The sequence below is a fragment of the Aulonocara stuartgranti genome, assembly GCF_965226115.1.
Source record: "Aulonocara stuartgranti genome assembly, chromosome: 5".
Taxonomy (NCBI): Eukaryota; Metazoa; Chordata; class Actinopteri; order Cichliformes; family Cichlidae; genus Aulonocara; species Aulonocara stuartgranti.
In genome coordinates, this window is record NC_138943.1 from 32,457,756 (window position 1) to 32,473,717 (window position 15,962).

Genomic DNA, 15,962 nt, shown 5'->3' on the forward strand with positions numbered 1-15,962 from the left:
ATATTTAATAAGGCTGGAGTGGTCTCATCTTCACCTCCTGTAGGGGCGTCTGCATAATGTCCATGCTGCACTAATTAGTGGCGGTAACACAGCATGAGAGTCACAGAGAGACAATGAGAGGGTGAACAAATCTCTCTAACATTAGAAAAGCATAATCTGGGTCCTGCTATTACCAATAATTCGTTGCATAATTTCATTTATTTGTTTTCAAGCACTGCATCTCACACTCTGAGCTCTGACATAAGCCATTATTGTGTAAAGTGCTTAGAATGTGGGTCACATACCAGAGCAGTAACCTTGGATTTTGGGGGAGAAAATAAAGGCTTCTTTGTTGGAGAAATTCACAACATGACCGCGGCAAAAACAGAGGATGTATCTCTTGGATATACTGTATGGATCCATACTGGGAAAAAAAAGGTTAAAATGGATTGACTGCAAGATATTATTTGAAATTGGGAAAATTAATATCCCTCTTGGTATAAAATACACATCAGAGATAGCCTGGTGAAATCTTCACAAGTTTAGCAGCCACACGCTGCCTGTCAGCTATGCAACCACGACGAACTGATGAAAATAATGAAACATTTTTGGCAGTTGCCTCCACGGAAACCCAAAAGCGTTTTGTTCTCCCAAGGCAGAGATGCCTCAGGAGCAAGTGTGCACAGCAAGATAGTGACTGCAGTTCCTCCAAGGCCCCGTAGCTATATTTTTAAGAGGAGCTTTCTATTTTAAGCAAACCACCACTGTGCTAGGCTGCAAGCAAGTCGGGGCTGGATGTCAGAAAATGCTCAGGTATAGCTTTACTGTGGGCTTTACCGCCACACTTTGCTGCTGACAAGAAAATATTTTGTAGTATTTAGAGAAGCAAACAGGTTGATCATTTAACAGATTGGGGTAAAAAAAAAAGATTCACACTATTGCTCAGTGATGAAAGTACTGCAGTGTGCTGTCTTATAAACTTCTGATTAATTCCTAGAAAAAAAACTAATACTAAATAAACCACGTCCTAATGCTGCAACAATTAAACCACTTATTCATTGCTAAAACTTTTCAATTCAATGCAGTTTTATTTATATAGCACCAAATCACAACAACAGTTGCCTCAAGGCGCTTTGTTGAACATGTTGTGACTTTTATTATGAAGTAATCACGGCTAATGTGAGTCTCGTTTTTACCAATATTGTTTCTCAAAAATGTGGCGCAATGGAACAAGAATTAGAATCCCCCTGAGCTGCTAGATGAAGAGCTGTGTGGCATGCAGCACACCTCCAAACGTCATTTTCACTTCTGTTCACAGACTCACACACTTGGCAGCTTGGCAGGTACTCACAGAATGATGGAAAATGGACAAGTACTGTCTGATTCTTAAAAAAATTATAACAATGATGGATTGTTTTGTGGCCCACATAACACTGTAAACTGTAGCTTTAAACCCCATTTGTTGTCGATACCTAAAGGTGTCATATGTTCCAGTCAACTTTAGAAAAACATTATTTGGCAATTACTGACATCAAAACTGATTAAGAAGCACTTGGTAGTTCATTGCAATTACATCAGTAGAAGACAGCTACTACACTATCAAAGCTAGTGAGCCAGAATCAGAACAACAGTGAGCAGGAATGATTTAATGAACCCACCTGGGTAGAAGGGAGCAGTGTAACTGAAGTTAGTTACACTGCTCTTTTTGTGATGCCCAGCCACCTGCTATGACAGATGACTGTGACCAGATTCAAGGTAGACATCCAGCTGAGAGCATGACTCCTTCTCTCACTCACAAAATCCCATTAGAGGAGAGGCTTACAGATGTGAACACAAGTGCACACCATCTCCACTACCAGTACCACTAGAACCAGCGAGCTCACATGAGCCACTCTGACAGTAACCCTAGAAGCAATGGGCATAAAGTCAAGGATGCACAGTCTTCTTTCCCCCCATGGACAAAAAGACAGGAAGCCAAAATCAGAAAAACCAAGTTGGTTAGCTGAGGTTTAATAGGATGTCAAGACAGACAGGTTTTGGATGTACAAGAAGTATGACAAGATGTGCATAACTGAGAGTCAAGAACCGAGGGTCAAGCCAAATGAAGACTCACAGCTCTAGCCACTGAAGAGATATACCAGAGAAGCAGAGGCCAGGAGAATAAGTGTCCTGTTCTCCAAAGACCCATCAGTGGTATATTCTCAACTACAAGAGAACAATAATACAAGGGAGGACCAACCAAGAGCTAAAACTGAGCAATACTGGAAGAAGATTTGAGAGAAAGAGACATCACACAAGAAGGTAATGACATGCTATGGATGCCTGGAACCACAAATAAGAAGGCTGCTAACAGCAGGCACTCATCCAGACTGGCTAACACAAGGCAGAACAATCCTGATCATTAATGTGACCCACAATGGGACCATACCATCAAACCATCACCCGATTACATGCCTCTTCAAAGAAATTCCTCTCTCAGGCACATGAGCCACAGCTCAGCAACGCACAAGCTCCTGGTTGATAAAGAAATACACCAGGACTTTAAGACCTGGCAGACCAACATAAGCACTGGATGGACTGCAAGAAAATCTTTGACACAGTACCGCACACATGGATACTGCAGTGACTGGCACTACTCAAGACAAATAGTGTGCCAGTAACATTAATCAGGAACTTAATGGGATTATGGAAGAAAACACTAGAATCCAACTCCGAGGAAATCACACAAGTTCAAGTCAATCAAGTGTGGAATATACCAAGAGCAAGCATCAGAGCATAGAGTAGGAGTCTACCAGAGCTTACAGGAACCAAGTTGTATACTGTGCAAAGAAACTATCCAACACATAGCAGCATTGTATAAGATGCAAGCTAGGACAACATGCACTGAGGAGCACAAGTGTCAATGGAAAACAATGAATAGAGGGGTAAGGTCCTGTAGGACTGTGAGTTCCATTTAGACAGAAAGCTGCTGGCCAACAAACCAGACATAGTTGTGGCTAGAGCATTAAAATGCAGTCGTTATTGATGCGGCAATCCCAGCAGATGGCAAAATCTTAAAGAGCAAGCACAAGAAATACCAGGGGATGAAGGACAGCTGAAGCAGATGTGGAAGTTAAAGTCCGAAGTCATCCCAGTGGTAACAGGAACTTCAGGATTCCGGGCACAACATCAGAAGTATCTGTCCACAAGAGCGCAGTCCTAGGAACAGCTAAGATAGTGCACAAAGCCCTCTAACTCCTAGGTCTCCAGACTTTGAGGATCACACATACTGCCCCCCAGGAGCTGAGAGGGAGGTTTTAATATACACATTTTTTTCTGTTTGTTTTTCGGGGGAATGAAATGAAGCCAACTGCTTTAGGGCGCCTGCTGAAACAACTGATGCTGCTGTTCTTGAAATACTTTGTGGCTGCCATTTCACTCAATAATTAATGACTTATTTACACAACACCAATGTGCTGCCATGCACAAGTGTTGCTATGGTCACCAATTGAGCTTGCATGATCAAGTTGCTTGTGAGATTGCTGTCTTCGCATTTCACAATTCAGATGAATAAATAATGGCTTCTGAAATTCAGTGCTTTGTTTTGCTTTCCCAGCACCCATTAGTCACACCAGAATTAACTTAGCGTCCGCATGTTTTCATGTTTAGGAATTCTGAAATGACATGTTTTCACACGATAAAAAAGGAGACAAGCAAGAGCACCAGAGTTAATTTACAGTGAAGCACACCAAAGAAGTTAAGTGTGAAAGTACCCTTTGGCTTTTTGCCTGCACTAATTGACAGTGGCACAACTGTGAAAACATACATGCTCATGGGGTGCAATATGTGACTTTCATTATTGGAAGAACACAACATGGCAGAAAAAAAACGGATAAAATAGTAAAAAAAACAACAACAAGAAAAAAAAAAAAACCTTGACATACTTCAGAATATTCCAGTTTTTTCCCCTTTGAATGCTGAAGAGGTTAAACTGAAAATTTCTTTAACTAAACAATCTGAAAAGGAAACATCCTTGAATGATTTTCAGCTCAAACAAAAGTGACAAGAGGTCATAATTAAACTGTAAAAATATCACATGCTGCAAAGTGGATGCAGTATTTTGAAAAAAACCCTCAACGTGCACATTTCAAGCGGCAAAATTTGAGAGTTTCTTAGCTAGCAAACTTTAAAATACCTTTATATAGCACACAGCTTGGAGTCATACTCTGTCTTATGAAGGAAAAATCGGAGACAGTGATAGCAGACTGTATCAGAACTAGGACAGCTTCGATGTTTTCAGCCAACTTGGATAACGCAGCCAACCTTTGAGCCCTCTGCCAGCCTTTTATACTCCTTTTAACTCTACCCGTTTATGGCAGCGCCTAAGAAAGCAATGTTTTGGCCACCCTTTAGAAAAAAATACCCCCCCACCATTAAAGAATATTGAATGTCTTTTTAAATTTTAACCAGATAACTAATCGTTTGTATTAAGATCCAGTTGGGATTTTTAAGCTTCCTCCTTTTAGATCATTAACACAGCAACCCATGTTTCTTCTTTTTTATTCAAAGCTCTGGTCACACTACTGAGATATATCCCAGCTACATATGATAAGATTATCCAAATTAAGAAACCATCTGGTGTGCTGTGCTGTGTTGCTGAGAGTTATTTTTAAACCATTTAACAATACAAATGAAAAAAAAAACATCAGGAAGAGAAGTTCAATTTGCATCCTACTTACAAAAAATATATACTATTAGCTGTGAAAAGATTGAATGTTTTCTACCTAAAGTCTAGCCAGTGCATTATGTGTTTGACATTAAAGTGGTGCTTAGGGAGCCCAAACCCAATCAATTTCACTGAGGCTGTAACAGAGAAGCCAATTGCTTAAGTGTTCAGATATTCTGATTGGAGTCCCAGGTGACCGGTGCTGTCAGTAATGAGATATAATAAGTGCAGCCCTGGGAGACTTCTGTTCACATAATGCCTGGGGAGCCAAGAGTTGCGATGGCATTTGAAATCTAATTGGAAATACTTTTGTAGTGAATAAAGGGGGACACAAGGCGCTCTTTCCTTGCGTGGCATAATGAAGTGTAACAAAACTATTTAAAACAGCAGCGGCGTGGCAGGTATAAGTCATCAGCGAGGCTGCTTTTTAAAACCTCGCTGTTTAAAAAACGAGTTTGGACATTTTTCGACACTCTCGGGCGTCGTGATTAATTTTAATTCCAATTTACACGAGGAGTTAATTGGGGTTAAGGAATGACATTTACCTTATTTCTGTCATGAACAGTATGCAATGAGAAAGCAATCAGCGCTGACCTCTGACAGGCATCCACGTATCGACATTAATGTGAGCAATGAACATGAAGCTGTGGGATTTTTGGGAGCAAAGCCAGATCCTTTTGTTGTTGTTTTTTTTTTTTGTTTTTTTTTTTATACTGAGCCAAGCAGAGGGACTGATCGTCTCTCTCAGAAGCAGGAAACTTTCCAAAATCTTCAGTGATTTCTTTTCACATAATAAAGGGTTCTGTTCCAGGAAGACAGCTTATGTCTTTTTAAGTGATTAAGTATTTATTTGTACCTTTAGACCTCTATCCACAGCACATACACAAATGCAGCTGGTCGGTGCTTCTTATCCATAGCCTATAAGCAGATCCCATCACCCCAAAATGGGTTATTGCAGGTTGCGGCCCCTCCCTGTGACTGGTTTTGTAAAAGAGACTTTTTGTTCCTCACCACTGCCAAGTGCTTGCTCGTGTGATCATTAAGCTTCTTTCTCTAAAGAAGCACCTTGAGGACTGCTGTAAACCGGTGCTATATATAAACAGCACTGAATTAGACTAAATGTTATATAAACACTTAATATGCAGATGCATTTGTGCATCTTTGCAGATTAATGCTGAATAACTCAAGCTTCAGATGTGCTACTAGCAGGCTAAAATAGGCTGCACATACAGACCGACGTGGATCAAGTAGCATGATTGCAAAACTACACAAAAACCCATTGTTTGACAGCGAGAGTTTAATTATTTCATTGTATTTCTTTTATTATTTGTATACTGCTTCTCATTTCTGTTAGTTCTTCGTCTGCTTTTCTGCCAGACCTGCGTCCAATCAGCTAATTATTACCCACCCAGCATTTTGTTCTTGTGCTATTTTGTCTCTAATGTATGATCCGTGACTACGGTCATTGTGTACGAGCACTGCTTTTGCCTGTTCTGTGGATTGATTGGATTTAATATTTTGGAGATTATGTGCTTTGTGACTGCCTACCTGTGTATGACCCCTGCTTCTGCCATTAAAACAAGCAATTTGGGGCTTTTGTCCCGCGTCCAGCACGATTCCCGCTTCTGAGACTCCCCTTGATTAAAGCCCATTACCGTTATATAGTATAACATTTCATTATCGGTCAACATTTTCAGTGAACTTTGCAGTGGACATTTTACAGTGCACTGTCAAAGAGCTGGCCTTACCTACCACTGCAAGCTGTTTACTATTTCAGATACTTGTGGTTCTGTTGAAAGTGACAGGCCATTGCCACTTTGATTCTTTTTTTATTGTTCTATAAGGAGGCAATCCAAAGCACTGCTGAATGGTTCCTCTCTTGAGTTTCTGTGTTACTGTGTGGAGAACCTCTTTTCTCTAATGCCCACAGCACTTTACTCTGCATCTCCACCTGCCTATAAACACTGTGGCACGTTGCACCGTGGGAGTTCACTTCCAATCAATTTATATTTATCAGCCTCTGTTGAGCTACGAGCATTTCTCAGATGCTACAGCTCCGGCAGCATTTCTAAAGCCCGCCCTTCTCCGTTGCATCTCATTCTATCTATGGCTCGTTTCTTTTTCATCCACTCCTCAGCAGCCTCGCTCTCTGCGTTTATATTCATAGCATGCATATAGGCATAACTGTCACACACCTGATTTAAATGCATCTCAGTGGGGAAAAAAAAGAGCCCGGAAAGTACTTTAGGTCTGCTCTGTGGGGATGGACCTGAGCGCATGTTTGTGGCTCGCGGTGCTGGGGGGGAGGCAGAGCTGCTTAGCATGATGAGACTGGAGGTGGTGACACACGAGGCGAGGCCATGTCAGTGTACAGGCGGCACATTTTTAGATCCAGAGTCATGCTCCAGATGAAGCATTAGCCTGAAAGAACATAAATCTTTCGTCCAAAGGCCTCGACATCCAATTAACTCACAGACAAAGAGACAAGTGCCGAGACTCTGGACACCAAAACTATAGCTTCTTTCCCCTTCTTCCTTTCTTTTTCCGCTAGATTTTAAGGTCATGCTGGTTCATAGCAACCCTGTCATTTTTACAACATGTCATCCTCTGGTCTTAAAAAAGCCACCTCCTGCGAGAGCAAATTTATGCTTAATATTCTGCTGTCATACAACACGCATTAACCAAACCTAGCATTTAAATGACCTTGAAAAGTGTTGTTTTTTCCATGATTTGCATAGCACACAATTTTAAGATTACAGCACAGCCCTAGAAAGAATGAAGATCATTAACCATGAATTTTCATATCCCTAATGCTCCGATTTATACTGGTGAGGCATGTTTGTATGAACACTTATGAGAGGATAATTGATAAAATCCCAGGCACTCTAAGTAGACAGCACACTAGATAAATTGATGGTCGAGTAAAACTTTATTTTAAATGGACTGAGGTCAGAGCAGGATTTTTTTTTTTAACCTTGAGCCAGAAGATCTTCCTCTTTTTTTTTTTTTTCCTGAGAAGTGCACTTTGCACGAGGGTGAATTGATACAATAACAGATGTGTGGCGAATGCAAATGTTTGCGTAAGAGGAGGTACGCCGATCCTTGAGAGCAGCGTTTTGGCAGGCTTTCATATCTCAAAGGCATCTCTGGTTGGAAATACCATCCAGAAGTCTCCACTGATCACACCATATGACATCTACAAAATGAGATGCTTTATCTGAGATCCCCGTGAAAGCCATTATTCCTGACAAATCCGCACTTTAAGATCAGATTTTTCTTCCTGCTCAGTGCCACAGAACAGATAGCACTGTCTTTGGTTATCACATCACATTTTTTCCTCCATATTTCACAAACGGTTGAATGCCACATCACATCATTTTTGACAGCCGCACTCAAGCGTTTATTAACTTATCCATATACTGCTAACGACATACACAGCTCTCTGCTACCCCTGTATTTGCTATACTACTATGGCCTGTTGCCCCTGTAGCCATGTTCAACCCCATGCTCCTATTTAGCCGTTGTTATTTCCATGGCTTACAGAAGATCCTTTTGGACACTGAATTGCCTCAACAGCAAGGGCTAGAAATGACAATGATGCCACTGTTGACTGGACAAGAAGAGCTGCTGGTCTGGGAAGCACTCTTGGTGCGGTGTAATCTGATTTGACATGTCTGGTCAAACATGAGGCAGTAATAAAATATAGATGTTTGGCTTATACGATCCACACATTTTAATCTGAGGACAACGGGACATTCACATCGGTGTACAAGAACACATGCGTGCCTTTGCAAGATTACAACAGACTAAGGGTGTACTCACACCAGGCAAGGTTGCCTCGTACTGTGTCCGAGCGTGATTATCCTCCCCCCCTCCCTATGCCCCTGCTGGCCTGCACTTAACGATACACATCAGTTTGCCTCAGCATCTCCACTCCTTTCTTATGCTCTATCTCACTCCCTTTTACAGATGTGCTGTACAAAAACATGTACAAGCACAATGAGGTTCATGATTTTCTGCATTCTGCAGCCTTATTAGGATTTCTTGACGCCATATAGATTTGTTATTAACACAGCAAAGCCCACAGAGGCCACCATAATTGAGGACACGTTGGAGTGACATGCGTGGGCATTATTGGCAGTCACACTACATGCGTGCTCAATTTAATTCAGTTCAATTTCATTTTAGTTATTTAGCACCAAATCACAACAATGTCAAGGCACTTTAAATTGTAAGGTAACGACTACAGTAATAGTCCTGAGTACTGAGCCACGCCCAGGCCAGCCTCTTCAGGCAGTCCATGGCAGACAGCACTAGTACTTGAAATGATTTCTACTTTGGCACCCAAATGTTCACAGGCATGGTGAGGCATATTTGCATGCTAACATGCTTATACTTATGATAACACATTGCTACGCAGCAAGATATGTTGGCAAACAATTGTATTAGCAGGCTAATTGGCAAATAATTAGCCTGCTAATAGTTTCTAATTGAATATAAAAACAATGAATACAGCAGAGGCATATGTGTTTCGTTAGCTTTTTTTGGTTCTGCTTCACAGTAATGGGCAAAATCTGACCTGGAAAAATAAACACGGTTTAGCTTAAAAAGCTTTCTAACCCAACTTGTAGATCAGCGGTCTCCAACCCCCGGGCCGTTTGGTAAAGTTGAGGCTCGGGTGTGAAATTTATGGCTTTCAGGGTTTTTATCGTTTTTTATTGTTGTTGTTTTTTTATCGTTAACTCTGTTTCCCTGGGTCTTTTCCCGTGTGTTATGAATATATCTTCTTTTTTTGGTACCGATACTGATTTTATTTTGTTGTATTTATCCGCAACACCTTGAAGGCCGGTCTATGAAAATATTGTGGGACATAAACTGGTCCGTGGTGCAAAAAAGGTTTGGGACCGCTGTTGTAGATCTTATTTTACTAGATGAGTGAAAACTGTGACAAGTAAGACATAAAATACTGGTTAACATGCATATGTGTAAGAGTTAATGGTATACTATTCAACAGCTACTGAAAAAAAGGCAAAAAACCCACCCAAAACAAAATCACTGTCCAAATCACTGCAGTAATGAAAATCTTTTGAGATTGCGCTTACAACCAAAGCTTTGTGTCAAACGAAGGTTTTATGTCATTGTCTGGACATCTGCCGGCCAATCAGTCCTAATGAGCATGGATGGCTTACCTGGACTTTTGAGCAAAGGCTTGGTCACTATACATTTATCATTTAAAAGAAAACAAGTCAGATGAATCAGATTCTAGCAGTAATTAAACACTAGTGATCCAATAATGTGGGTCAGTCTGACATTTCACTAGCATGCCAATATTGTCATCCAAATGACAAAGTTAAAGGACTGATTAGAGCAAAGTCTTTGAGCAGAAACACTGTAACTGCAGCATGGAAATAAAGTGCCAACTATTGAGTTTTTCTGGGAGCAACATGATAAAAATACTGGGCATCAGAGTGACTCTTGTAGAAATGTCAGCCAGAATGAGTCTAAAGAAACAAGAACATGCAATGATGTAGAATATGCATATGGAGAGAAAGTTCAAACAGTGCTAAAGGCCATTGCAAGGAGCTGTAAGGAGTCCAATGGGATGATATCTGACAGTATGCTAAATATACAGCTTCTGCAGCTGATGCCACAACTCTAATGGCCTGTTCTAGCACAGCTTACAATGGAACCGCTGTAATTTAGGGGTTTAACATATGCTCTTTAAACCTCAGCGCTCTCTTCTTGTCATGAATATAGGAAAGTTTTTTAGTTGATTGCTTTTAGTTACGTCAAAAGATTTGGACATGTAATATATAATCTTTGTAACAACCTCATTAATAGTAGTGACTTTTTTAAACGTGAAAATGATTATTGTGTTACAGATCTCCACACACACTCCAGAAACATAACACATGCAAAACAACAAATGCATAAAACTGGTGGCAAAAAATGGGTTTCATTAGAGTTTAATTAGATCATGAAACTGCAAATTATTCACCAAGTTAAAGTCTTGTAACGTACTGTAACATCATTTATGCTTTTCTTTGCTCGTAATGAACAGAAATGCTAAAAGATGACTAAAATATTAATTGTTCGTCGTGTTTGTTTTCAGCACACTCTTGTTTATTCTTTATTAAATTAAAAAAACAACAACTACTAAGCCCAGCTGACACTTAGAGTTTTAATTAGAAAACAAGGTGCTGCACCATAACTTGGGGAGAGGGTGAGCTATTGTTTGAAGTAATGGACTGATTTTGGCCGAGGAGATCAAGATAAGATCAGCATGGCAGTCACCCATCTCTCCCACAGGAACACAGTGAAAAACACAAAGTGTCTTCTAATTTTCTTGCTTGCTGATGCCTCAGGGGTAGAACAACATTTGCGAAGCCTACCCTGGAAGTGTGACCTTGGGCCCCGGCCTAGTACTTAGACGGGAACGGCTAAACAGGTTTTGCATACCAAGAGAGGTGGCTCCTTGTTTTCAGTCCAGCAGGGAGCCACATAATAGCAGGCTGGAGCAGGTCGAATGAACCCTCCCACCAACTTCCCCTCTGTTTACTTTGTCCTGAACACCTGCTGTCTCTCAGCCTGTAAATTAGAGGGTGAAACACAGGAGTAGTGTACTGTATATGTGGGAGTGCGGCACACAAGGATTAATTGCCAGCCCAGCGATAAGAGCCCTCCTTTGCTCCGTTTCTCTCTATAGTCTCTCATCAGACTCTAGAACTCCTGCTTCCAAAGCCCTGCGAGCTCTGCATCCGTGCTGCCAAAATAGATCCCCGTGCATGAATGAGGATACATCTGCCATGACAGAACCAAAGCACGGCCTTCACACCTCCCTTTCATTTATATATTTATCTATCAGACATCTGCTAGTGAATTTCAGTTGACTAAGAAGAAGGCAGGCTGCAGGTAGTTGGAAAATTAGGAGAATTCTGTCATTTCTCTCACATATGGACCTTGGTGCCTGTTTTAAGGAACGCAAGCCCTAAATGTGTTTTACATTTTTCAGCAAGTGGCTACATTTGTAAATAGAAGTGTAACACCCTGGGTTACATTGTTTTCATTCAGCACTCCATTCAGTCTTGTACTAGCTTGTTCCTTACAAGACTAATTAGGGGCTTTTACTTGTAAATGCCCATTATAACACTTCACCACTGATTTGTTCACATACAAAACATTTAGAATCTTGAACTTACATATTTTCATTGTACTTTATTCAGGGAGACTTAATCTAAGTGGTGTTTTACTCTAATTTTAATCCAGTTAAATCAATACCAGTACCACTGGTGTGAAAAAAGTAATCAGTAACTAATTACTGATTACTTCCCCCCCAAAAGTAATCCCGTTACTTTACTGATTACTTATTTTCAAAAGTAATTAATTATTAGTTACTTTTTAAAAACATGATTTAGAACCTGAATAGGTGATAAAGTGATAGATCTTTCAGCCCAATTCTACTTTTTCTGCATAATCCATCATACAAAATGTAATCAAATGGAATAGTGTCTTTTTAAAACGTTTTTTTTAGTTTTAATCTTTTAACTTTATGCATCAAGCAAAAACAAATAATAATTATATGCAACATTCTCTGACTGGAAGAAATTTGTTTAATATTTAAACCTATTTTCTGCACATTCCAGCACATAAAATATTTTTTTTGTGTGTGTTTACACTCACTCTTTCAAATAGATGCAAGTAAAACACAGCAGAAAATAAATAAAGTCAAAGACTAGCGGTCCTGTTGCTCTATTTTCACCTGCAAAGCAGGAGTAGGGTAGGCGGAGGTTTGGTGCAGGTGTGCCGCAGCGGTCAGTTGAAGAATCCGCCAGCTTCTCTGTGAATTTCCCATTACGTCGTAGCGCACTCGGTGCTTGGTTGGAAAAAGAAGTTTTCTTCCCACGCACGACGGACACTAATGTTTTCGTCACTTTTTACGGAATCAAACTCAAAGTAAGGTCAGTACTTCCACGCTTTAAACGCTGCACGCTCATACTCTCTCCCGCACTGGATATATGATCCATTGTTGATCTGCACACAGCTGTTGTCACGACCGGCGCACTCGCTTACATCACAGTCGTGAGACATTCTCACAAAAAAAAAAAAAAATCACGGTTTTAGTAACGCAGTAATGCAGCGTTCCTAAGGGAAAGTAACGGTAATCTAATTACCGTTTTTGCAATAGTAATCCCTTACTTTACTCGTTACTTACAAGTAACGCATTACTGCCCATCTCTGCTGGTGCCACAGTGGGAGAAATGTTTCATCACTCATCCAAGTGGCTTCTTCAGTGTCATTTGACTGCAGGTTTCCCCAACCTTGTTAACAGTACCACTACGTAACAATGAATCATGACCTCGGTGTCGTGGTTGTTAAGATGCCAATTGTGATGACCATTAGTCAACGGCCATGAGTACTCTTCACTCAGAGTTTGGGAATGCCTGCAATCAGAGCACTGTAAGATGGTTAAAGGTGTACTCTTAGGCCCTCTCCTCTTTTCAGTGATGGTCAGTTGACCTCCTTGACTCCAAACTCCAATCCTTACTGTCCAGAATGTGCACATCCTGAATTGAAAAAGTGTCCATTAGCCTCTAGGTGTAAATAGATGACAGAGTCCTGGTCTGATGAGGAAGCTCTTTTGTGTTGTGCCATCCACTTATTCAGGCTGTTTGGTACATACATTCCCAATGTATGATTCAGTGCAATCCTCTGAATCTTAACTGTGTACAGTGTATTGCTGTCTTGTCCTGGGTACCAGATCCTTGGGACGGACCAAGTTTTGTCATAGTCGAAAGGTTGGAGAAATCTGCTGAGAAACATTTCTCCCAAAGAAAACTTTGTGTCCAGATGAACAGAATCAACTTCCTGGGATTTCCTTAATTGGATTGTTGAGCATGCATCAAGATGAAGGATTTACTAGTTTTTCCAGTCCAGTGAAAAACTTTCTTCACATGAGTATACATGCCACATTGGCTACAGCTATGTGGCAAAGAACCTAGCATATTGGTAAGGAAGTCTGGACTTCCTGATGCATATGTATCAAGTTTCCTGTTTGGTCCATGTAAAATGTCAGATATGTATCACTGATATTTAGAATATTACTTTAATAACCACACGATACATTGTATTTCTGATAATTACATTAACTCAGCATGGTGCTGTCTATAGCTAAAGAGGGATCTTTTGATGCATTGTATAAAATTCTGCATATTTAGAACCTTCTCATCTTAGTTTTCTCAGTTTCTTTGTTTTGGCACGTCTTTGTTTAGACACCCAGAGGCAGCACAAAAGTCTGGCACGAATCTTCAAGCAACAGCATGTCACAAGCCATGACTGAGGTATCTACAAGCAGTGTACAGGTAACACTAAATTTTTTAAAGATTTTCTGAAAATGACCAAAATTATAATATAATATTTAATCTGACTTGTCTATGATCGTCCGTTGCACTTTGAACAGCTCATTGTAACGTTTATTACAAACTTTATTACTTGAATAAACCAGAACGAGTGCAGTTTTAATATAATTTAATTCAACCCTTCTATACTCATTGCAAGTGAAATATTTCAACTCTTTTTTGGGTTTAATTTTAATTGCTTTGATAGTGGCTTTCTGTTTGTCTTCTGATTTCCAAATTTGTTTAGAAGGGTCAGCAAACCATTTGATAGTAGGCATGTTGAAAACGACAACTAGTTCTTGTCAGCAGACTGATGCATGAAGTGCTCTGAAATCTTCTGCAGGATGGCTGCGTTGACTTTGGACTTGATAAAACACAGTGGACTAATACAAAGTACCTCAAATCATCCTCACTGAACAGTCCATGCAGTCCAGTTCTTTTTCTCCTTAGCCCAGGCACTTTTGTCTCATCATGGCTTCCTGAGTTATTAGTGCATCCACATCCCCACACAAGCATGTGTTCAGCCAAGGATCTGCGACTGTCGCATTACTGACACCGTCAGGTCCCCGTAAAGCTCTCTGTTGTAAATGTCTCCCTTCTTGAATTGGCTTTTCAATTCCTGTCAAGGCTGCGGTCATCCCTGTTGCATGTGCATCCTTTCCTCCCACACATTATCCTTCCAGTCAACTGTCCGTAATATTCTTCATTACTGCACTCTGTGAACAGCTAGCCTTTTCAGCAATGACCTTCTGTGGCTTGCCCTTCTTGTGGAGGGTATCAGTAACAGTGGTCAGTAACATGTTGCCAGCCCGATGATGTATGTGTGTGTGAGTGTAGCAGACAGAGATATCCAGCATTTATGCACCTCGAATGGTAATTACCTCAAATTTGGCATGAAAAATTCTAATAATTTGAAAAACTGTAGCAATTGCAAAGGGAATATCTCTCACAGTACTGAAGCTCAGGTGGTGATTTTTTTTTTAACTGTCACAAAGCCAACTCTAGTCTTACATCCAATTACAAGTTAGAATCAGAGGAATGCATATGTCTAATTTTCTGGAAGACCCACGTGCTAAATAATTATTTCTAAACCTCAAAGGGTGCAAAAACAAACCTCAGCAGACGTTAGTTGCATTTTTGTAAGTTGGTTATACTTCTTTCAACATGACTCACAGCGCAGGCTTTTATATCCTATCATCTACTTAACTGCATTCACCTGGGGTCCCAGGTGCACAATAGTTGCTGATTAGAGGTTTCCAATTAAAATCTGCAAGGCTTGAGTGCAGAGGATCACAGTTGAACAGTTGGTCTACTTATAATTATAGTTTTTTTTTACAATTGAAATGATGATGCAAATCCGTGAAATCTCAGTTTACTGCTAAGTACTGAGCAAGCTACTGTGTTTCTGTTTATAAATGGGTGAAGGAGGATGGAAGCGCAGCTATTTACCTATTTGCCCTGAGATACTGTGATGTCTCATAGCAGGGGAAGCAAAAATAATGAAGTGAGCATTCTGTGTGTGCTACAGCTTTGTGGAATAGACAATCTTAGCTGAATTTTTGGTAGTCTGTATAAGATATAATATATATGATTGTGTGTATGTGTCTCATAGATGTATTATATATAATACTACTAATTAAGTTGGTTTTAGCAGTTTGCTGTTCAGGGGCATGCAGGTGTGTGTTACCAATGCCAAGATGGGAAGACATGAGTAATGATGGTGGAAAAAAGAGGATTGTTATTGCCCATTAACCTGAGAAGGTCCATCATTCAACAGTCAGAAAGATTTTTGTTGTTGTTAAACTCACATTGTTTTATTTTTAGACTGGTTAAAGAATACATTTTTATCTTGTAACAACTTTCAACCAACCAATCAATGTTTT

The 15,962-nt window shown here is 40.2% G+C and overlaps 1 long non-coding RNA gene across 1 annotated transcript in view; it reads left to right on the plus strand.

Moving 5' to 3' along the window:
* Positions 1-14,695, plus strand: part of LOC309706327 — an 82,135-nt gene extending 67,440 nt beyond the window's left edge. The window contains exons 2-3 of the long non-coding RNA XR_014276727.1: positions 13,954-14,043; positions 14,423-14,695. This is a non-coding gene — a long non-coding RNA (uncharacterized lncRNA). The remainder of the gene's footprint in view (positions 1-13,953; positions 14,044-14,422) is intronic.
* Positions 14,696-15,962: the final 1,267 nt, after the last annotated feature.